Raw genomic sequence first — 21,267 nt, 5'->3', positions numbered from 1 at the left:
AGAGCTCACCGCCCGTCTGTGGGAGTTGTGTTCATCGGTCTCTCTCTGTGTTTTTAGCGTCTCCTCGCATTCCGCGGCGCAGCGCGTTCGCGTTTGTGTTTGCGTTTGTTTTGAGGCTCCGCTCTGCTCGCGCTCGTCCGGCTCCCTCCGGCCCGCGGACACCAAGGCCCCCCGTTATCTTGAGCGTAAACACATCCGCGAGGGACCCGGCAGTGTGTCTGTCCGTCATACTGTAAGCCCCTGTGTGTCTCTCTGACCATGTCTGGGTACTGTGTGCGTTTGCCTGGCGGGCGTGCACGTGTGTGTGTGTGTGTGCACGTGTCGGTAATGTTTGCGTATCGTTTATGTGTATCCGTTTTATGTGTGCGGTGTTTGGTGTTTGTGTGTGTAGTTTGTGTTTACGTGTATGTGTATGCCGATCATATGCAAGTTGTCTTGTGTGTGTGATTTATGTTTGTGTGTGCGTGTATTTGTGTGTGTAGTTTGTGTTTCTATTAGTGTGTATGTGTTTTATTTGTGTTTATGTGTGTAGTTTACATTTGTGTGTATGCAGGTTTTATGTGTGCGAGTGTGTATGTAGTTTATTTGTCTGTGTGTTTGTGTGCAGTTTGTTTGTGTTTCTGTTTGTAGAGGGGAGGGGAAAGAGTGTTTTTGTGGGGGGGGATGGGGGTTCTCAGAGACCAGGAATATACAGATGATCCTTCACTGCCAACTGCACAGCTGGCTGCTTAATGGCAGCAATCATATACTGAGAGCGCCCGGGGCGGCTCTGCCCTGCCTCCCTTTGAAGGGGGGGGTGGGGGGGGGGGCTATCCGGCTGGGTTATTGAGGCATGCAGAGGGGTGGGGACAGAAGCCCCCCCGTGCTGCGAGAAACACGTTGTGGTGAAACGGCATTACTCCACGGCGCGGAGCAGGGAGCGAGCCGCCCCGCCCCGCCGCCATTTGGCTTTAATTTGTCTCTGCCGCCGAAACCCCGCCTAGCCCATCAGTCACTCCCAGCGAGCCCCGCCCCCCTCCGCTCCGCGCCATAAAAGGCCAGCGCCGCGCGCGTCCGCCGCTGGAGCTAGCCCGCCACGGCCGGCCGGGTCTCGGCTGTTTTTTACAAATTTTTTATTTATTTTATTTATTCTATTTTTTTTACTCCCCCAATGCACCGTTTCTCGCCGAGTCAGCACTTCTATTATTTGGATTACAGAATGTTAAGTGGCTCGAAATTACGAGGCTTTTAATCTTTCCTTTAACAAGCAGACCGTTGTTTGTAGAAGGAGTCTGCAGTCCGCCGTGGAAACCTCGCGTTGTGTGCGTTAGAGCGAGGGGGAGGGGGGGAGAAAGGGAAAGGGGGAGGGGGGGGGAGGGGGGGGAAAGGGTGAGGGGAGGGGGGGAGAAAGGGAAAAGGGGGAGGGGGGGGGAAGGGAAAAGGGGGAGGGGGGGGAAGGGAAAAGGGGAGGGCGGGGGGGGGGAGAAAGGGAAAAGGGGAGGGGGGGGGGGAAGCGTGTTTATGCCCAGTGATGGAGCGCTTTTTCCGCGTGGTGAAATGGCTTTCCCACATGAGTAAAGGCGCGGTGGGGAGAACGGGGGCCGGCCGCTGGATCCTCTCCGCCGTTACTCATCTGCCGATGGCAGCCGGTAATATTTCCTCCTTCCTCCCCGGGATTCCAGCCCTCTGCCGTCATCTCGGGCGGCGGGCGGAGCGCGGGCCTCCGGGGCGTCCGCGGCGGGCCCCTCCGCGCGGCGAGGGCCTCCTGGCGCGGGCGCTTTCTTCTCCGCGCTCAGGCCCTGGTAACACGGCTAGTTTTTTAGCGACGCGCTACAGGAAAGCTTGGCTTAGCGTAGCAGAGGCCCTCCGCCTGTGCTGTGCACCTTTCAGTAATGGAGCAGAATAGGTGCGCGGGTACAGAACGGAGCAGGCGCCGTTTCTTCAGTCTCGCTGCAGAGCTGCCACTTTCGCCCCACCTCGCCTTCGCCTTATTGGAGGCGCTCGGCCGAGGACACGCTCTCTCTCTCTCTCTCTCTCGCGCGCGGCGGTCTCCGCGGGCGGACCCGGACCCCGAGGTCCCCGGCGCTCCCCCGCCGTCGCGCCCCTGCGGTATTGGCGAACACGGCTCGGCGGTTAGCCTGTATTGAGCGCGCATCAGGACGGGCACGTAGAGGAAGCCTACGGTTACCACAGGAGACTGCGGCCTGCCTGCTGAAAAATAAAGAAGGCACCTGAATAAGGTGGGGTGTACTTGGTTTAGTGTTAATAATAATAATAATAATAATAATAATTAAAATAATTGTGGATGATGTTTCACTCTTTGTAGGGAGTGGAGGGCGGCCATTTTGTCTTGTTTTATGTGTGTTTATGGTGCTGTACATGCTGGGCTGCATGCAGGCGGATGGCTGGAGCGGTTGTTGTTGCTGAGGGCGCTTTTCCTCCGCCTTTCATTTCAAAGCCAGGCCTGCATCCGCGGCGAGCTCGGGTTCCGCTGCCCCCTCGGCGGGAGGGCGGGGGGACGCTCGACCCCCCCCCCCCCCCCGGGCAGACCGAACCAGCCTCCGCTCCTTTGTGTCTTGTGCTTCTCATCCTTTCTCGCGGCAGTGGAGGCGCTCACGCCCGTTTCGCTTCTCCTCGCGAGCGGGGGGCCGGGGAGGAAGCGAAGCTTCTGTGGGTTTCCTGTACGTTATCACCCCGCCCCCCCCCCCCCCCCACCGCGCCCCGCGCCTCGGCTGGGGACAGGATTTCTTCCTCTGGCCCGGCTCTGATTGCTTTTTCACCCAGCATCCATTCTCCGGGCTGACGGGACTGTCTGAGGGGCTGTGGGGGTGAGGGGCTGGCTGACTGGGGCTGGGGGGCTGTGGGGCTGAGGGGCTGGGGCTGGGGGGCTGGTGGGGTGTGTGAGTATGAGTGTGTGAGTGTGTGTGAGTGTGGGTGTGGGACGCCTCTCGCTGCTGTAATTAATTGCGTTGCTGTCTCTACCTGGGTGGCCTTGGCTGCAGGGCCACTGGAGGAACATCAGCTGCATCTCCTCAGAGGTAGGGGCTAATACATGTTTACACACACACACACACACATACAGGCATATGCACGCACACGCACGCATGAGTATACACACATACTCACACCCCCACTTTTTATTTTTAGCCCTCGTGTGTTTGCAGACCTCTGTCCCTCCCCTTCTTTTAATTTCTCACATCCTGAAGCTTAATATTATGGCTCTGGAGTGCATTCTGTCAAGGCTAGATTAGCCAAAGCTAAATAAAAGGTGCAGTGCGGATGCGAAGCGTATTTTGTCGAGGCTAGACTAGGCTCGCTTCTGAAAATATTATTTCTTTATGGCCTAAATTCAGGAATCCGGGTTATTTTGAGACCTGTTAGTTCAGCCGGCTCTTGATCGACTGACGAGCATCGGCAGAACACGGCTCCTATTCATGTGAGAACTGGAGCGCGTCACACGTTTTCAAAACACAATGGGGTGTAATTTCCTCTCCAGATACTACGCAAAGCCATGCTCGAAGGTGAGAGGGTGAATTGTCGTAAGGTCATGGCGGATGGCGGAATCTGAGCTTGGCCGTGCCTCATGCCGCTGTAAATGTGTAATATGGCTCTTGGGAGATATTCCAGCGGTGTTTATTTACAGGGTTCACCGTGTCGCAGGAAAGCGTTAAACGCTGCAGGTGTGGACGCACGGGCCCGTTTCTGGTACTTTCTCTGGTACATACGGTCAGGTTTTGAGAAGCAGACGCGCTCGCTGCCCCCCCCCCCCCCCCCCGTGCCAGACGCAGAGAGGACGCCGCTGTGAACACAGGCGCTTACAGGACGGAGAAACATCCAGAGCAGCCGCGGCGGTGCGGAAGGGACGGGGCGTTTCCACACACAGCGCTCAGCTAAGGCCCAGCCGGCCTCTCGTTAGAACCAGGAAGGGCTTTTATTTGCTTAAGGAGGCGAAGGTGCTCCCGGAATACCCAAGGCCCTGAGCACAGAGCACTGAGGAGGTGTGCTGACTGTGTGGGGATACGGGTGTAGCGCTGTGCGGGTGTGCTGACTGTGTGGGGATACGGGTGTAGCGCTGTGCGGGTGTGCTGACTGTGTGGGGATACGGGTGTAGCGCTGTGCGGGTGTGCTGACTGTGTGGGGATACGGGTGTAGCGCTGTGCGGGTGTGCTGACTGTGTGGGGATACGGGAGTAGTGCAGTCGTTTGGGATTGTGCTGTAGCACTGTGCGGGTGTGCTGACTGTGTGGGGATACAGGTGTAGCGCTGTAGTGCAGTCGTTTGGGATTGTGCTGTAGCGCTGTGCGGGTGTGCTGACTGTGTGGGGATACGGGTGTAGCGCTGTAGTGCGGTCGTTTGGGATTGTGCTGTAGCGCTGTGCGGGTGTGCTGACTGTGTGGGGGTATGGCTGTAGCGCTGTAGCGCAGTCGTTTGGGATTGTGCTGTAGTGCTGTGCGGGTGTGCTGACTGTTTCCTCTTTCCCATGGAGGAGCGGGGGACAGAGAGGCTGTGTTCCTGCTCCTGGTTTTCCTGTGTAATTTGCAGCAGGGGGAGAGAAAGGCCAGAGGAGGTGTCTGTGAGCACAGAGCAGCCAGCCTGGGCCCCGGCCGTAACTCCTACACCACATGTCCAGATTGTTCCAGAGACCCAGGGCTCCCGAGCTGGGCCACAGAGCGAGAGCAGCCTCCCTCCCTCTCTCCCTCCCTCCCTCCCCCCCTCTCTCTCTCTCCCTCCCTCCCTCCCTCCCTCTCTCCCTTTCTCTCTCACTCTCTCTGTCCCTGTACTGCTGCCAAAGCCAGGCAGGCCGCCCCCGCACTGCAGAGAGGCAGAGTGAGTCATGAAACTGCACCGTCAGTGCCCCGCCTGCCCACCCCCCCATCCTCCACCCCCCCCCTCCTCCCAGCCCGCTCTCCAGCGAGTCTGTCTTGACAGGTGACATCACAGGGACCGACCTTAAGCCTTGTTTCTGTCCCCCTTTCTCACTTCCTTTCCCTCTCTCTCTCTCTCCCCCTCCCCTCCGCTCGTCCTTGAGGCCGCCGCTGGCCGTGTTTATGTTCTTTTTCTTCCCCCCCCCCCTTTTACGAGGGCTTGGCGGGGGGCTCGTAAACCGGGCGCGTGCGGGCGGGGGGGAGGCTAGCGGGGACGGGGAACGGTAAAGGACGTGCCGGCGGGGAGGGGGCGGGTCGGGGGGGTGGGGCGGCTTCTGCCTCAGTCAGCACACATTTCATTACTCCGAGGTGCGGGCGCTTTGCTGAGGCGGCCTGTGAAGGTTACGTTGGGGGCGAGGGGGGGGCGAGGGGGGGGCGGTGGGGGGGGGGGTTTGGAGTCACTTCAGTGCATTTTCCCCGCTGATGATCCCGCGCTAGCCGCGCCGCCGCGCTAGCTCACCTCCGCCGGGCTCCTGTGTCTGCAGCCGACTGGTCATTAAAGGAAGCGCTTTCTCAAAGCCTTCCAGCGCCGGCGGCTCAGAGGGAGGGGGCCGGCCAGGACCGCGCGGCACGGCCGGCATCAGACAGACGAGCGCGCGGACGCGCCCCAGGCCCAGCGCCGCCCCGCCCCGCCCCGCCACCGCGCGTTTCAAATGCAGAGGCACGGCCTTTCAATGCGCCGGACCCGTCTGCACCTCCCACCCGCCACGCGCTACAGAGCACCGGCTCTCATTACCGTCTGCCCCCCCCCCCCCCCCCAGGACAGGTATCCACGGAGTCCGGAGCTTTCCGTCGCGACTCCAGAAACCCCGTCTGCTTCGGACACTGCCCCCGGCCTTTCTTCTGCCCACACGCCGTGTCTGGCCTAATTACGGAAGGCTGAGAGACTCGCCTCCCCCCATTCTCTTCCCCTTCTGCGCTGAGGGGGAAACGAGAGGAGCGGATCTGCTGCGGCTGGGCCTGCGCTCCAGCGCCACTCATTCCAGCGAGCGCGGCTCAATATTTTAACAGGGTAATGTGAGGTGAGCGCGTTGCCGTGGGGACCGGGCGCATGGGCGGCTGTCTGTGTGTGTCGTTGGTGTCGTTGGTGTTGGTACGGGGTCAGGGCACCTGCGGGTGCGATGCAGGGCTCCTGTTATGCAGCCCGGTCGGCGGCGGCGCGATTGATCGGGTTACATCACCACTTCCTTGTCGCTGCCGCGGCGCGCGGGTGCGCATGGACTTTGCCGCCTCGCGTTCCGCACCTGTACCGAGCCGCTGGCGCTGCAAGAAGCTCCTCCAGACTGATCGGAATCTTCCGGAAGCCCCGCCCCCCACGCTTGACTGACGCAGACACGGTGAGCTTTAACCTGGTCGGGGGGGTGCGCTCTAACCGCGGTCGAGCACACGCTGACCTGTTTCCCGCAGAGCGTTGACTGCCGGGTTTGCGGTAAAATGAGGGGCAATTAAACATACCGCCATGCGGCCTGTGGGCCCTTTCTAATGCCAGCCTGTCTGGCTGTACGCGCGCAGCGAAATGTCCGATGCTAAGTCCACTCTGAGAGAACATCATTTTATGGCCCTTAGTGGACTCGTACGTGCTCTGTTAGAGTGGTATTAACGCTGGACACGTGCAGAGGGGAGCCTGGCGTTTGTGTTTGAGAGGCGGGGCGGCTCCGCGCCCGTTAGCTCTGTGCGTGACGCGGCCTCGTCACGGTCAGGCCTGCGCTGGTTTGATGAGGCCCCGGCTCTGGGCGGTCCGGCCTCCCCGCTCCAGTGAAAGCCCAGATAAACGCACCCCACCGCCCACCTGAGCCAGCGCCGCAGCGCACAGCTAGCATTAAAGCTAACGGCCGCTCGGCTCTACCTTTCTGGCCGTTAGCCTGACGCTTCGCTTCAGAAGGACGTCATCCGGCCTCTGTCCTCATTCTAAAGCTTTAATAACGCTGGGAGCAGTTTCCCCACTCCAAAAAAAAGTATAGATTTTTAGAGGGATAAGCGGTGTAGGAAAAAACAGAAAAAAAGAATGAACTCGATGTACAGTACTGTACTTACGAGGTGCATCCTGCTCCAGTTAGCAAGACTATATATAATCCAGAGTCCCCGTTTCCCGTGAAGTCTGGTCGTTTGAGCGCAAAGCGTCCTTTTGAGCGCTGGAAGAGAAAGCGTCTTCATGAGGAGACGCTTTCCCTCGGTAACACAGAGTGACAGGAGCGGTTGGTTTGAGGTGAGGTGAGGTGGGGGTGGGGTGTGGTGGGGAGGGTACACAGGCTGTAATAAACTCTCTTTGACTAGAAATGAAAATGATGAAGTCTTGCCGGCTGTTCTCTTTGGCCGGTGTTTCTGCCGTTGGGTTGGTGTGCTCGGAGGACATGCGTTTGCCGCTGTGGCTGCTGGGTTATTTACAGCCGCGCTTTTCATCCGTTTTCCACCGCTTCGTCTCGAGGGCCGCGGCTTTTCCACTCCGGCTTTCTCAGCGGACGGCTGCGGGAAGGACCCGGGGAGCGCGGGCCTGGCCGGGGTAACGTGTATCCGGACAAACAGGGAGCGCAGAGTCGGAGCGCTCCTGTGACTAGCGACAGGAACAGAGGCTGGTCCAGTGGCCGTCTCCCCAGCACCTTCACCATCATACGACAAACCGTCTGAGCGCACCAGCTTAGCTCTGACGCTAGCCGTTTCGGTGTTAACCATTCAGAGTTACCTACCGTAGAAATGGGCCTTTTCGACTGTGGGCGCATGCTAACCGCTCCTCCGCTCGGAGCAGTTGAGCCGCGCGCTTTCCAGAGGAAGCGCGCCGTGGGGAATATCTCTCTCGCAGGAAGTTATTTCAGAAATGTGAAAATGCAGCGGAGAGGAGAAGAGCGCACGGAAAAGTCATCAAAATTGTGTCGCGTTAAAAAAAAAAAAAAAAAAACGTTTTTTCAATTTATTTTTCTTCAAATTAATGTCGAGGACGTCCTTCGCTGCCACACGACAGCTCTGGAGATGGGAAGAGGACGTCCGAACACTTAAGAAAGGTGTTCCGTGTTAGGTGAGCGTGCTGGGAGCCCCACGCGGCGTCCTGTGGCCCGATGGCCGGCCGGACTGACTGATTGATTTACTCGGGGCTGTTCAGCGCGCTGGTTGAAGCGGGGCCTGCCGGTGATGAATGGCGCTGGTGACAGAGTTAATATCTGAGAGCGCCGCCGCCTCCTCTGCCCTCGGAGGGCCCGGGTGTGACAGCCGGTTCTGGCTCACCGCAGTGCCGCCAGGGCACCGGCAGACGGGCTCCCGCACCAGCCGGGCCTTTCACCCTGTGTAGTTATTTCAGTCCTCCGCCGTCAGGGGAGTTTCACACACAGCCCCTGCTGTCTCCACAGCCTTCTCTGCCTCCGGCCCGGAGCTTAGCCTGGGCGGCTCTGGCTGCCTGGCGTCTCACTGCTTCCTGCGGCTCGTGCACACTGTGCTAGCTCTGCGCTAGCTCTGCGCTAGGCTCACTGGTGTGCTCCTCTGCAAGCTGTCTGAAGCCCTGTGTGAGCACTGCATCTCCCAGTTAAAATTATTTGTGATGAGTTAAACACACGCGCATACATGTACACACACAAACACACACACGCACACACAAACGCATGCTCACATGCACGCAGGCACACAGATACAGAGGCACACATGCGCACGCAACACAAGCATGCACACACACGCACACTCACACGCACACGCACACGCACACGCACACTCACACGCACACACTGACATCATGAGACAAGCGACCACTGAGTCGCCAGAGGCGGGCGTGTTAGTGGAGACAAAGGAGGCTCTGTCTGGGGCTCGAGTGACTACCTGTGTGAGCTCAAGGATGCTTAGGGACGTCTGGAGAGAGCCACACCAGCGCTGCTGATTAGCCTGACCTGTTCATCCTTTCTGCTGTCTCTGAGGCCTTGTGCCAGCTGCACTGCTGCTACTGGGAACGGCTTGTGTGTTTGTGTGTGTGTGTGTGGGCATGTGTTTGTGTGTGTGTGTATTTCTGTTTATATGTGCCCATGTATGTGCTCAAGAAGTGTGTGTGTGTGTGTGCGTGCGTGCGTGCGTGCATGTATGTGCACCATGAGAGTGAGTGTGTGTGTGTGTGTGTGTGCACGTTTGCGTGCTATTCGATTGGAATAACCAGTGCGCATTAGTCCATTAGTACTCAAATGCTTTTGTTCTTGCTGGCTGAAGAAAAGAAAAGAAAAGTGTAAGTAGATTTACCGCTCAGTAGTGCCGTCTCTCATATTTCTCTTTCAGACAGCTGGAAAAGACGCCGTTTCCGTTTTTAGAAAGTGCGGCGTAACTTAGTAATTAGTGTCACGATTGGCGGTTATTTACGCGCGGATCTTCCTCGGCAACTTCCTTAAGTCACGTGAGTCGGCGCAGGTCAGGTTTTTTTTTGCTGGCGCGCCAGCTCAGCGGCTGCGTTAGCCGAGCCGCCGCACCTGCCACCCTTAAAATAACAGCCGAGCGGCGGCGGCGGCGGCGAGGACGACGGCCTCGCGGGGACAAAAGCAGCCCTCAGAGGATTCAGACTGCGATTGCGTAGCCCTCGCTCTGCTATGACCGCTAGCCTTCAGCTGTAAAGCCTGGGGGTTGTTTTTCTCTCCGTTGGTGTACTTCACTGACTCGGCGCTGTAATTGTGGCTCTGAGAGCCGTGCGTCGCGGGCCCCGCTCTCCAGTCCCTTCATTAGTCATGTCCCTCCGCTCGCGCTCCGGTGACTGTGCGTGTGCGAGTGAGTGGATGAATCCCGGGCTGAGGGGCTCTGTTCGTGGGCGTTAGCCGCGTGGAGGATCCAGCTGGGAGGCGTGTGCACGTCAGCGACGGACAGGCCGAGGGCGGTTTTACACACGCGCCGGTGCCACGGCGGGGATTAGGCCTCTGTCTTCAGCAGGCTTTCTCGTAGAGCTCTGTCCTGCTGTCCGTCTGTCTCTGCGCGAGTGTTTGTGTGTGTGTGTGTGTGTGTGTGTGTGTACAAGCAGGCACAGCCACCATCTCTGGCCGCCATTTCACGTTGTGTGTGTCTGGCGGTTTTGTCAGCAGACTGTGTGTAAGGGGCATAGCAGCCTGTGTGTGAGGAGCTCAGCAGCCTGTGTGTGAGGGGCATAGCAGCCTGTGTGTGAGGAGCTCAGCAGCCTGTGTGTGAGGGGCATAGCAGCCTGTGTGTGAGGAGCTCAGCAGCCTGTGTGTGAGGGGCATAGCAGCCTGTGTGTGAGGAGCTCAGCAGCCTGTGTGTGAGGGGCTGAGCAGTCAGTGTGAGGAGCTCAGCAGCCTGTGTGAGGGACTGAGCAGCCTGTGTGAGGGGCTGAGCAGCCTGTGTGAGGGACTGAGCAGCCTGTGTGAGAGACTGAGCAGCCTGTGTGAGGGGCTGAGCAGCCTGTGTGAGGGGCTCAGCAGCCTGTGTGTGAGGGGCTCAGCAGCCTGTGTGAGGAGCTCAGCAGCCTGTGTGAGGGGCTGAGCAGCCTGTGTGAGGAGCTCAGCAGCCTGTGTGTGAGGGACTGAGCAGCCTGTGTGAGGAGCTCAGCAGCCTGTGTGTGAGGGGCTGAACAGCCTGTGTGTGAGGGGCTCAGCAGCCTGTGTGAGGGACTGAGCAGCCTGTGTGTGAGGGACTGAGCAGCCTGTGTGTGAGGGACTGAGCAGCCTGTGTGTCAGGGGCTCAGCAGCCTGTGTGAGGGGCTGAGCAGCCTGTGTGAGGGGCTGAGCAGCCTGTGTGGGGGGGCTCAGCAGCCTGTGTGTGAGGGACTGAGCAGCCTGTGTGTGAGGGGCTGAGCAGCCTGTGTGGGGGGCTCAGCAGCTTGTGTGTGAGGGACTGAGCAGCCTGTGTGAGGGGCTGAGCAGCCTGTGTGTGAGGGGCTGAGCAGCCTGTGTGAGGGGCTGAGCAGCCTGTGTGTAAGGGGCTGAGCAGCCTGTGTGGGGGGCTCAGCAGCTTGTGTGTGAGGGACTGAGCAGCCTGTGTGAGGGGCTGAGCAGCCTGTGTGTGAGGGGCTGAGCAGCCTGTGTGAGGGGCTGAGCAGCCTGTGTGTGAGGGACTGAGCAGCCTGTGTGAGGGGCTGAGCAGCCTGTGTGGGGGGGCTCAGCAGCCTGTGTGTGAGGGGCTGAGCAGCCTGTGTGTGAGGAGCTCAGCAGCCTGTGTGTGAGGGGCTCAGCAGCCTGTGTGAGGGGCTGAGCAGCCTGTGTGAGGGGCTGAGCAGCCTGTGTGGGGGGGCTCAGCAGCCTGTGTGTGAGGGGCTGAGCAGCCTGTGTGTGAGGAGCTCAGCAGCCTGTGTGTGAGGGGCTCAGCAGCCTGTGTGTGAGGGGCTCAGCAGCCTGTGTGTGGGGCTGCAGTGTTATCAGTCTCAGGCAGTGTGATGTGCTTCTGAGGCCTTTAATCTGAGCTGGAGTGGCAGATGGAGGCCGGGGAATTACAGCAGGACTCTTAGAGGGAATTCCTTGATGGGCAGCTGAGGATATAGGCCTGGACCACAGGCTGGTCTGGGGCAGGGTCTGAGTAGCACCAGGGTCGCTAGGCTAGCCCCGAACGCTACAGTTCTCTAATGAAACAGGGAAGCAGATAAAGCTACTTGTTCTAAACTATGCTACATAAATAATGTTTTGACTGCCATAAGTTTTGTAAATTCTGTCTTCATTCTCTTTTCATTTCCTGTTCTTGTCTTTGAGCAAGATGGGGGTCATTTATTTAAAGAGAAACCGAGTGCCGGTCTGAACAGAAGGGCAAGGGTTAGCTTCGGCTAACACCGCGGTGACCGGGGGAGGGAGCGGTTTCCACGGTGACATCTCAGGACAGGTTGGCCGTGTAGGTCTAGTAAGCAGCTGCCAGACAGATTAAAGGGATTGGAGGCCTGCGGTAAAAGGGGGGGGGGGGATCTTCCCCGGGCCCCCCGGCCCCCCCGTCAGCTGAGCGTAATCTACGGAAGCCGGCCCTCTCGCCGGGGTTAGAGATTACGCTGCGCTATCGATTATAAGCGATCTCAGACTGAGTTCGGCTGAGTTGCGTCCCGTGACAGCTGCAGCCGCGCAGCGCTGAAGTCAGTCTTTCTCTGGGACTGTACTACGGTGACCTCCCGCCGTGCTCTGCTGTGTTCCGCTGCTGTAAGGCACGTCTCACACAGGGGGCGGGAGAGGCCGAAAATATCTCACTGCAGCCCGGCTTTACAAACCAGGCCGTTAGAAGGAGAGGAAAGAGAGGCCAAACCTTTTTTATTATTTTTTTTGGCGATGGCAGCTGCTGTTCTGCATTTTATTCCTCAGCCCCGCGTAAATGGAACACGCTCCTCGTACGGCAGCAAGCTTCCGTCAGGAGAAGTGACAAGAAAAACGGCGTCGCCTTGTTGACAACTCGAAGAGAGAAGAAATGAAAATGCCATTCTTAAAATGCTTTGGCAAAACTCGCTCAGTCCAACAAGCTTGTCTTGTTGCACCTGTGATGTCGCTTTTTTTTTGTTGTGGTTGGTCTGTCTCTCTCTCTCTCTGTCTCTCCCCCTCCCTCCCTCCCTCCCTCCCTCTCCCTCTCTCCCCACCCCCCTCGGTCTTGTTTTGGTTTCTGCCCGTGTAATAACCTTGCGCGGAGAGCTGGGAGGCGGGGGAACTGGAATGTTGAGATTTGCGTAAGTGACAGGCGGGAGATTTAGCGTTCAGGCCCCGGGCTGTGCAGCGGTGACCCCGGCCACCGGCGCGCGGCTCGCAGAGTTATCTCCTCCGCAGACGCGCCGCTCAGCCCAAAACAAAAAAAACCCCCCAAAAAATACCCTGCATTTCCTCCAGAGAAGTTGAGGCATTTTCAGCCGTCTTTGATCTCCGAGACAAAGATGTTCCATTTCCATAACGAAATGAGACCCGGCAAAAAGAAAAAAAAAAAAGGATTTTTTATTTTTGCTGAAGACTGGTATCGGAGATGAAATGTGTGTGATGTGATGTGCTGGGGGTGCGGTGGAGGGTGGGGGGGGTGGGGGTGATATCTCTCCGTACTCGCGCGTGTGGGAAAGCGCTTTGATCATGGCGTAGCTGTGGCGGCTCCTGCGCGTGACGGCCCGGGTGGAGCGCTGCGCAGCGTAGCGTAGCGTAGCGTAGCGTGCCCGGGCTCCTGCAGCCCTTCATTACCCCGTCTGCGCTCCTCCACAAGAGCTTCCTGCCGCTACCTGCTCCCGCTGCCACCGGATAATCTGCAGTAGCTCTCACTCTGTCTCTCTTAGTGTGTGTGTGTGTGGGTGTGTGTGTGTCTGCGTGTATCTGTGCACATGTTTGTATGTGATAGGGGTGGTGTGGGTATGTGTGTGCATGTGTGTTTGTGTGTATGTGTGCATGTATTTGTATGTGGCGTGGTTGTGTGTATATGTGTATATCTGTGTGTTTGTGTGTATGTGTGCTCATGTTTGTATGTGGTAGGGGTGGTGCGGGTGTGTGTATGTGTGTGTATGTATGTGTGTCTGTGTGTAAATGTAATGTGTGTGTGCTCAGTTTGTATGTGGTAGGTGTGGGGCTGGTGTTGGTTGGTGTTTGGGCAGAGGCAGACTGTAATTTCACTCCCCTGCTCAGGGCTGTAGAAACCCTACACAGGCCTAACCGGGCTCTGGGGTCTGACAGAGTGGGCCCGGGGAATCCCAGCCCTGAGAGCGCTGTTCCCACAGTGTGAGCAGCCAGCCGCCCAACCGCGTAGCAGCAGCACGGGACCTGCCCCGACACAGCACAGATTCACCCCCACCCCCCCAACACCCGCGTCCCGCCTTCCCCTCACCTTTATCAGCCACTGCAGGGCTCGGGTTTCAGCGCGACCTAAAGCTAACGGCCCCCCATTAAACACGCAGTGACGGGGTCCGACAGCCCCCCCCCAAAACCCTGCCACCGGCCTCCTCTTTGTCTCCCTGCTGAATTTATAACCCAGCCTGTTTTCTGGCTCTGCCAAATGACTAATCAGCAGCGTGACTCATGCTGGAAGTGAGCGCGCTGCCACCTGTGATGGGGGGGAGGGGGGAGGGGGGCGGGGGGATTAGTTACACTTAAACAGCCCCGCCCTTTTCCTGGGCTGAGCACGCCTCCAGCTCGCCGCTCGCCACTCCGGTTCGGCTGTCTGCTGGGGCTCACACGACTGCAGCCAGCCTTCAAAAAAAAAACAACCTCGGGAAAAAAAGGAGGACAGAGAGAGAGAGAGCAAGAGCGAGGGAGCGGGAGAGAAGCGGCCACAGCAGCGGCAGGGAGGGGGGCTAGAGAGAGGAGGAAAAAAAAAAACTGTGTTCGGGGGAGAGAGGGGGACGGAGGAGAAGAGGAGAAAGGGGCTCTCTTCGGGGGGTTTTTGACGGGCTGCCCGGTGGCTGCGGCGCTGGGGTTTTGGAACAGGCGAGCGCTTGTGTAACCGGCCGCGGGAGGGACCAGCGTGACCCAGATCCGGGCCGGCCGGCCGAGGCTCTGCGCTGCTCTGCGGACGCCCGATCGCTCCTCCGCCGTCGCCGACGACAACGACAAAGAGCGAATAACAACCTGCGACTGCGCTGAGAGAAAGAGACGGCTAAAAACAGAGAGAGAGAGAGAGGGTGAGAGCAAGAGAGAGCTAGAGAGCGAGCGAGCGAGCGAGAGAGAGAGAGGGTAAGAGAGAGAGAGAGCGAGAGCGAGCGAGTGAGAGAGCGCGAGAGAGAGAGAGAGAGAAGAGCAGCAGCCTCTCCCCTCTCCGTTTCCCCCTGCGTCAGCTCTCCTTTCTGTCGGCGGCTCAAAATGTCCGACGCGCGGCCAGCGGCAGCGTGGGGCCGTTTGCCCGGCCTCGCCCGCCCCTCGATCTGACCGTCGCCAGGAAGACGCCCCAGACGGAATGGAAGCCCGCCGGTGAAGTCACCTGCTCAGGCTCGCGAAACCGCCTCCCCCGAGCTCCTCTCTCCCCGCCGACTCTGACTAACCCAGCGCTGCTGAGGTAAACAAGGCTGCTTCTTCTTGGAGTTTCTTTTTTTTTTTCTCCCCGGTTGTTTCCTATAATGTTTTACATTCTGTTCTTTCCCTGCTTTTTCTCATTCGCACTTTAACGCGCGGCGTCCGGGCTCGGTCCAGCTGGGATCGAGCCCGCGAGGCCGGGGAGTGCGTTGGAGTTACGCAGTGAATAATTTATCGCGGAGGGGTGCGTCATTTGGACAGGCTCTGCTTTGTCTGGGAGCGGTTTGATGTGGTGAAAGTCGGCCGTGGGAAAGGCTCCTATCCGCCGGTCTCTGCGTCTCGCGCTGTCGCTGCGTTTCTCTGACCCGCCCGTTCGTCTGAAGCCTTGAACGCGCCGCGTCGGGTCTCTGCGCGCGCTCCGCTCCAGATACCGCTGCAGGTCCAGCGCTCGCTGTCCTTATCTGTGGCCTTCTGCTCCGTGTCCTCTCCGGATTGCGTAACGCCCCGGTCAGGGAACATGTGATCTCTGTCCCCGGGCCAGCTCCACGCGCCCGTAAGAGATGAGAATAATACCGGAAATAAATAACCTTTAATCTCTGGGGGAAAAAAGAAAAATGGTTCTGGTGTTATGGGTGGGAAGCCGATTGTATAGCTGTGTTTTCTGAAAGCGTGCCTGTGAGCTGTTGTTTTAGGAAATCCCCAGGTGGATGTCGTTCTGCGCTGTCGTGGGCAGGCAGTTCCTCGCTCAGGCGAGGTTAGGGTCTTGTCGGCGTGCGCTATGAGGGGGCGGCCCACTCGAACCCCAGTGTTCTGACAGGGCCAGTTAAGCTGATTAGAGTCTCCAAGCGCTCCTCTCCCAGATCCTCTTTAGCCAAGCAGTCTGGACTCTGCCACTGCAGGCTGTCTGTAATCTTGATGAGCCGTGGAGAGACGTGGGTGTGTGTCTGTGTGTCTGTGTGTCTGTGTCTGTGTCTGTGTCTGTGCTGACGTGTGTGTGTACATGTATGTGTGTGTGTGTGTGTGTGTGTGTGTGTGTGTGTGTATGCGTGCATACGTGTGTATGTGTATGCAGTGTGTGCATGTATGTGTATGTGTCTGTGTGTGTGTTTGTGTGTGTGTGTGTGTGTGTGTGTGTGTGTGTGTGTGTACATGTATGTATGTGTGTGTGTGTGTTTGTGTGTGTGTACGTGTGTGTGTGTGTGCATGTATGTGTATGTGTCTGTGTGTGTCCCTCTCTCCTCTCTGCAGTGTAAAATGGAGGCAGCCAGGCCGGGCTGCACTATGACCCACTTAGTTAGCGGCGGCACACAGAAGCAGGGCTGTTCCTAATTACCCGGGCACTGGAAGTGCACTTTGAACACGCCGCCGTTCTGGTCATAAAGAGCTCCGAGCCACAGCCCTTCCCTCCCTCTGTTACACACGCACGCAGCGCGGTCACATTAGTTCATCCAGCGGTTCCAGCAGAGCCGCTCCTGACGGCGGGAAGACTGCGGGCCCCGGGCCCCGGGCTGGAGGGGGCAGGGGGGTCCCGCAGGGGCTCTGCTTTCTCTCTCAGGGGGTAGGAATGGACCCCCGCCCACCCCGCGCCCTCTCACACTGGGAGCTTTGTGCCGCGCGTTTGGGACGAGCGGGTCTGGACCCCGTAGCCCCGCCGCGGGCTACCTCCAGCCCCCCCGGGTCAGCCGCCTGCCGTCTGGCTCGCCCGGTAAAAGGGGGCTCGCCCCGGCGTCCCCCCGGCACGCCGAGCGGGTAGGGCTGCCCGCCGCGTCCCACACCTCTTTCGACAGTCGCTTCCGCGGACTGTAAAACCCGTCCCGCGTACGCGAGGTTTTTATTGGACGGCAGCAGCAGCAGGCTCCCCCCGTCCCCCTGTTATCTAACCCCTGATGGAACAGTGGCTGCGGAGCACAGTAGGACATTTTGTGCTGTAAAAGGAATCAGTGCCAGTGGGGGGAGGGGGGAGGAGGAGGGGGTCAGAAAGGAAGGAAATGAGATTGCGTGTTAAAGGTCAGTCTCTTGTGTCCAATAAAGGCCCAAAACTGCACTCAGCCAGCGCAAGTAATTCACACTGGATTCAGGCTGAAGAATATAAAAGGGGCTTAATTTTCAGCCTCCTGCAGGCGGGGGGGGGGGGGGGGGGGGGGGGGGGGGGGCGTTCCGCTCGGCGGCTGAAAGGCGGGCGCTTGAGTAATGGCGGCGAATAGGCTGGTAAAACGCTGGGTGCAGACGCAGTTACGCGGCGGAGTGCTCCAGCCCTAACGGCCGTTTAGCGTAATGGAGAGGAGATTCAGAGGAACAGGGCCTGCTTGTTTGGGGCGGAGGCGCGAGGCGCAGCGCGGGCACTTTGGCTACACTGAGCACTGTGCCCGGATATTAATAACCTCCAGGCAAGGCGGCGAGCCTCAGATTTACTGGCCCTTGGAGGAGCACTGTTCTTTCTCCTCGCTCCCCTAATGAACTCGACTCTCGTACTGCCTGTTCCTGGAGAGTGCGCATGCCTGCCTGCCCGCCCGTGTGTGTGAGAGTGAGAGTGTGTGTGTGTCTGTGTCTGTGTATGCGACGTGTGTATGTGTGTGAGTGTATGTTATGCGTGTGAGTGTGTGTGTGAGCTGGTATGTGTGTCAGTGCTTGTGAGTGTATGTTATGGGTGTGTGGGTGTGATTGTGTGTGTTTCTGTGTGTGAGGTGTATCAATGTGTGTGACTGTCATCTGTGTGTGGGGGAGAGTGTGAGTGTGTGTCCTCTGTGTGGGGGAGAGTGTGAGTGTGTGTCCTGTGTGTGGGAGAGTGTGAGTGTGTGTGAGTGTGTGAGTGTGTGTCCTGTGTGGGGGAGAGTGTGAGTGTGTGTGAGTGTGTGTCCTGTGTGTGGGGGAGAGTGTGAGTGTGTGTCCTGTGTGTGGGGGAGAGTGTGAGTGTGTGTGAGAGTGTGAGTGTGTGTCCTGTGTGTGGGGGAGAGAGTGAGTGTGGGGGAGAGTGTGAGTGTGTGTCCTGTGTGTGGGGGAGAGTGTGAGTGTGTGTCCTGTGTGTGGGGGAGAGTGTGAGTGTGTGTGAGAGTGTGAGTGTGTGTCCTGTGTGTGGGGGAGAGTGTGAGTGTGTGTGAGAGTGTGAGTGTGTGTCCTGTGTGTGGGGGAGAGTGTGAGTGTGTGTGGGGGAGAGTGTGAGTGTGTGTGAGAGTGTGAGTGTGTGTCCTGTGTGTGGGGGAGAGTGTGAGTGTGAGTGTGTGTCCTGTGTGTGGGGGAGAGTGTGAGTGTATGTGAGAGTGTGAGTGTGTGTCCTGTGTGTGGGGGAGAGTGTGAGTGTGTGTGAGAGTGTGAGTGTGTGTCCTGTGTGTGGGGGAGAGTGTGAGTGTGATTGTGTGTCCTGTGTGTGGGGGAGAGTGTGAGTGTGTGTCCTGTGTGGGGGAGAGTGTGAGTGTGTGTCCTGTGTGTGGGGGAGAGTGTGAGTGTGAGTGTGTGTGAGTGTGTGTGAGAGTGTGATTGTGTGTCCTGTGTGTGGGGGAGAGTGTGAGTGTGTGTCCTGTGTGTGGGGGAGAGTGTGAGTGTGTGTGGGGGAGAGTGTGAGTGTGTGTCCTCTGTGTGGGAGAGAGTGAGTGTGAGTGTGTGTGGGGGAGAGTGTGAGTGTGAGTGTGTGCGAGAGTGTGAGTGTGTGTCCTCTGTGTGGGGGAGAGTGAGTGTGAGTGTGTGTGCGAGAGAGAGTGTGTGTGAGTAACCAGAGCCGTGTTCCACTGTGACCTTCATCAGATAGCTGCCTCCTATTTCCCCTCAGGCTGCTGAAACATTTGAGAGAATGATGGAGCTCCCCGGCCTCCAGATCACTTAGCTATGCATGAGCTCCAGCGGCGCTGCGGCGCATTCCGCTGCACTCCCCTTATAAAATATTTACTGCAGTTACGGGCCGGCCCGCACTGCCAGGGAAGGACAGCGTTTCCCAGCGCCTTTGTCTAGCGAGGCCCGGGTAACGTTTCTCCCCCCAGAAAACCCCCTTTTTTTCGTTCGTCCGGCCGATCGGGGACAAACCAGAGGGTGGGGGGGGTGGGGGGGGGGGGTAATTTGTGTGCCTCTGGTGTGACGCCCGCCCTGCGGACGGCTCGCGCTTTCTGAAGGTACGACAATCAGCGCACTGTCTGCCTGCCAGCGCCGGGGACCGGATCCCTTCCCCCCGCCGGGGCGGGTGGCAGATGTGACCCAATTGTGGCGGCGCGGAAAGGTGTGTGCGTAGAGGAGGGGGGGCTGAGGGGGGGGGTGTCGCCGGGCACCTCTTTTCCTCTCGGTGCCAGTAGCGCAATATTAAAACGAATAAAGGGCCTTTTATTAAACGCACTGCGAGCTGAAGCTGGAAACGGGAAGCCAGTCGCCAGTCCGCCATTGCGGTGCTGGGATCTCTCCGGATTTACCGGCGGCTGCGCATCGGCGCTCGTGGGCTACGGCCGCTGCGACAGCTCAAACCCGCGCCGAGCCGCGGCGTCAGAAGCTGGTTTTCAGAGGCGTCGCGTAAACCGCGATAAAGGGTCGCGCGCGTTTCCTGTTTGTTGGAAGCGCCCCCTCCCGAGCCCGTATTCTGGCTTGTTTACGTCGTGCGTAAATGTTTTCATTACCGCTGGGAAACACCTGCTTTCTTTTAAAGAGGCAGATCTGATCTGGCGCTGCTATATTTATCTGGCCTAGAAAGGGGTAGTGTTACAGCAGCGTCTGAAAGCAGCTGCGGAGGCTGCCGCGCTCCGGCCCGGAGCTGTCGACGCGTCTCCGTCGACGGAGATCTCCGACAGGCGCGGAAAAAAAGAATTTGCGGGTCTAATTATACGTGCATTGTGGGTAATATAAAACGAGATATCTGTGCACGGACCTGCTATTTTGATTGCCTGGTAATTTGACCCCCTTCAGTTGCCGTAGTTTCCAGTATACATGACTTTGCCCTGAATGTTTTATTTCCAGTTTTTCCAGCCAGCCATGGTAATGTTAAGAAAATTTTCATTTATTAATGTCCATGTATTAAAATTTCACCGCGTCATTACTATGAGGGATTGGACTGTGAATGCTGGTGTTCATTAATTCAGTAAGCATTGTGGTGTTTTGAAAGGGTTTCAAAGTGGGTCAGCGGTATCACCTGGTAGACCGAGGCCTGGCTTCTGATGATATAATATGGAAATAGCCCGTGTAGCTAATCTCTGTTCATATTTATTTAATAGCCTGCAGTGAGTAGCGTTGTGTAGCGACTGCAGCGCTGCGACGGTCTGGGCTGTCGGAGGTTGCGCGTGCACGGCCGAGATTTGAATCTGTCACACTCGATTTCACAGACCCCTGAACGCGAAGGCCATGGTTCCTGAGCACCGTACACCGTGTTTGCCGACCGAAATGAGCTTCCTGATAGCCTCCGCAGTGGAGTTTCACTTCTCAAATGTTCCTGCCGCATTACATAAGCCGCCTCGAGCAAGCCAGACATGGACAACTCGAGCTGGCCTAGTATTTATATAAATAGAAAATGGTGCTGAGGATCCAGGCTAATATCTGTGCAGATGCCTCTCTCTCTCTCTTTCTCTATTCCCTCTCTTTCTCTTTTTCCTCTCTCTCTTCCAGCAGTGGACAGAGTTAATCCCAGAGGAAGAGAGGCGCTTTCTTTCTCTGGAGATTACGAACGTTCGCACACTGAGCACGCCACAGTGTACAGTGTTCTTCCGTGCGCCGGTGTGAGTTCACACTACAGTGTGCGGTTTCTGCCGTACGGTCGCCGGTGCTGTTTTACTGTTTCTCATTCTGTGAACATTGCAAACTGCACGCTGCTGCAGCAGCGCGATGAAGGATTCGCGACTTAAACCCGAGGCGAATTGTGGTGAAAAACAGGATGCCGCAAACAAGATGGCAGAGACGTTTCTGGAAGCATGTCGGAGTCCAAGCCAAGCGACACCAGCGGGGGAAACCTCCCGGCCTCTGTTGCATCAGACTGCGCTTTTAAGGCACTGAGCAATACCTGGAAGTAGCGATAATAAACCATATCGACTGCTATCAGATGTTTTTTTTACAGCGTGATAATGATCTTTCTTACGTTTCTGTGGTCTTATGATGTGTTCGCATACTGTAGAAGCTGCTAGTCTTTGTTGCTGAGTCGGTGTTTCAACACCCAATAAGTTGCACATTAGGATTTTTTATTTTTGTTATTCAATTTAATGTTATTCAGTATTTCACACAGTGTTCGTGTTCCAAATAAAAATAGTGAAATAGATTTTACTGCATTTTGATTGGTCCTTATTTTTCTAGTTATTCCTTGTGTAATTTGTATTGGGAAAACAAAGTACTGCCTTGCTGTCAAAACAGGAACAGTATCATAATGCGGTGTTTTGTCCATGTCATCCAGGCCTAGAAAATGTCAGCACAGACTCGTGCTCCCTCCCGAGCGTCGTGTTTGTACCGTTCAGACGTCCAGCCCCCTCCCTCCCCTCCCCCCTCTTATTCGGACGATGCGCCAGGAAGTGGGCCACGTGCGCCCTGGCCTCGTGACGGGGACGGTCTGTTCCCTGGCCCACTCAACCCGCT

The 21,267-nt window shown here is 57.5% G+C and overlaps 1 protein-coding gene across 4 annotated transcripts in view; it reads left to right on the top strand.

Annotated features, from left to right (window-relative positions):
• jmjd1cb (jumonji domain containing 1Cb) overlaps positions 1-21,267 on the top strand; it is a 104,094-nt gene that overhangs the window by 49,518 nt on the left and 33,309 nt on the right. The window contains exon 1 of one of the 4 annotated variants that reach the window (XM_035403272.1): positions 14,695-14,785. The exons of the other annotated variants lie outside the window; for them this stretch is intronic. The gene's annotated coding sequence lies outside the window, so the exon portion shown is untranslated. Of the gene's footprint in view, positions 1-14,694; positions 14,786-21,267 lie in introns of those variants that run through there. 4 annotated transcript variants of the gene reach the window in all.

Source organism: Anguilla anguilla, chromosome 2 (genome assembly GCF_013347855.1).
Source record: "Anguilla anguilla isolate fAngAng1 chromosome 2, fAngAng1.pri, whole genome shotgun sequence".
Classification (NCBI taxonomy): domain Eukaryota; kingdom Metazoa; phylum Chordata; class Actinopteri; order Anguilliformes; family Anguillidae; genus Anguilla; species Anguilla anguilla.
The sequence above is the reverse complement of the archived record's forward strand: the minus strand, read 5'-3'. Positions and strand labels throughout refer to the sequence as shown.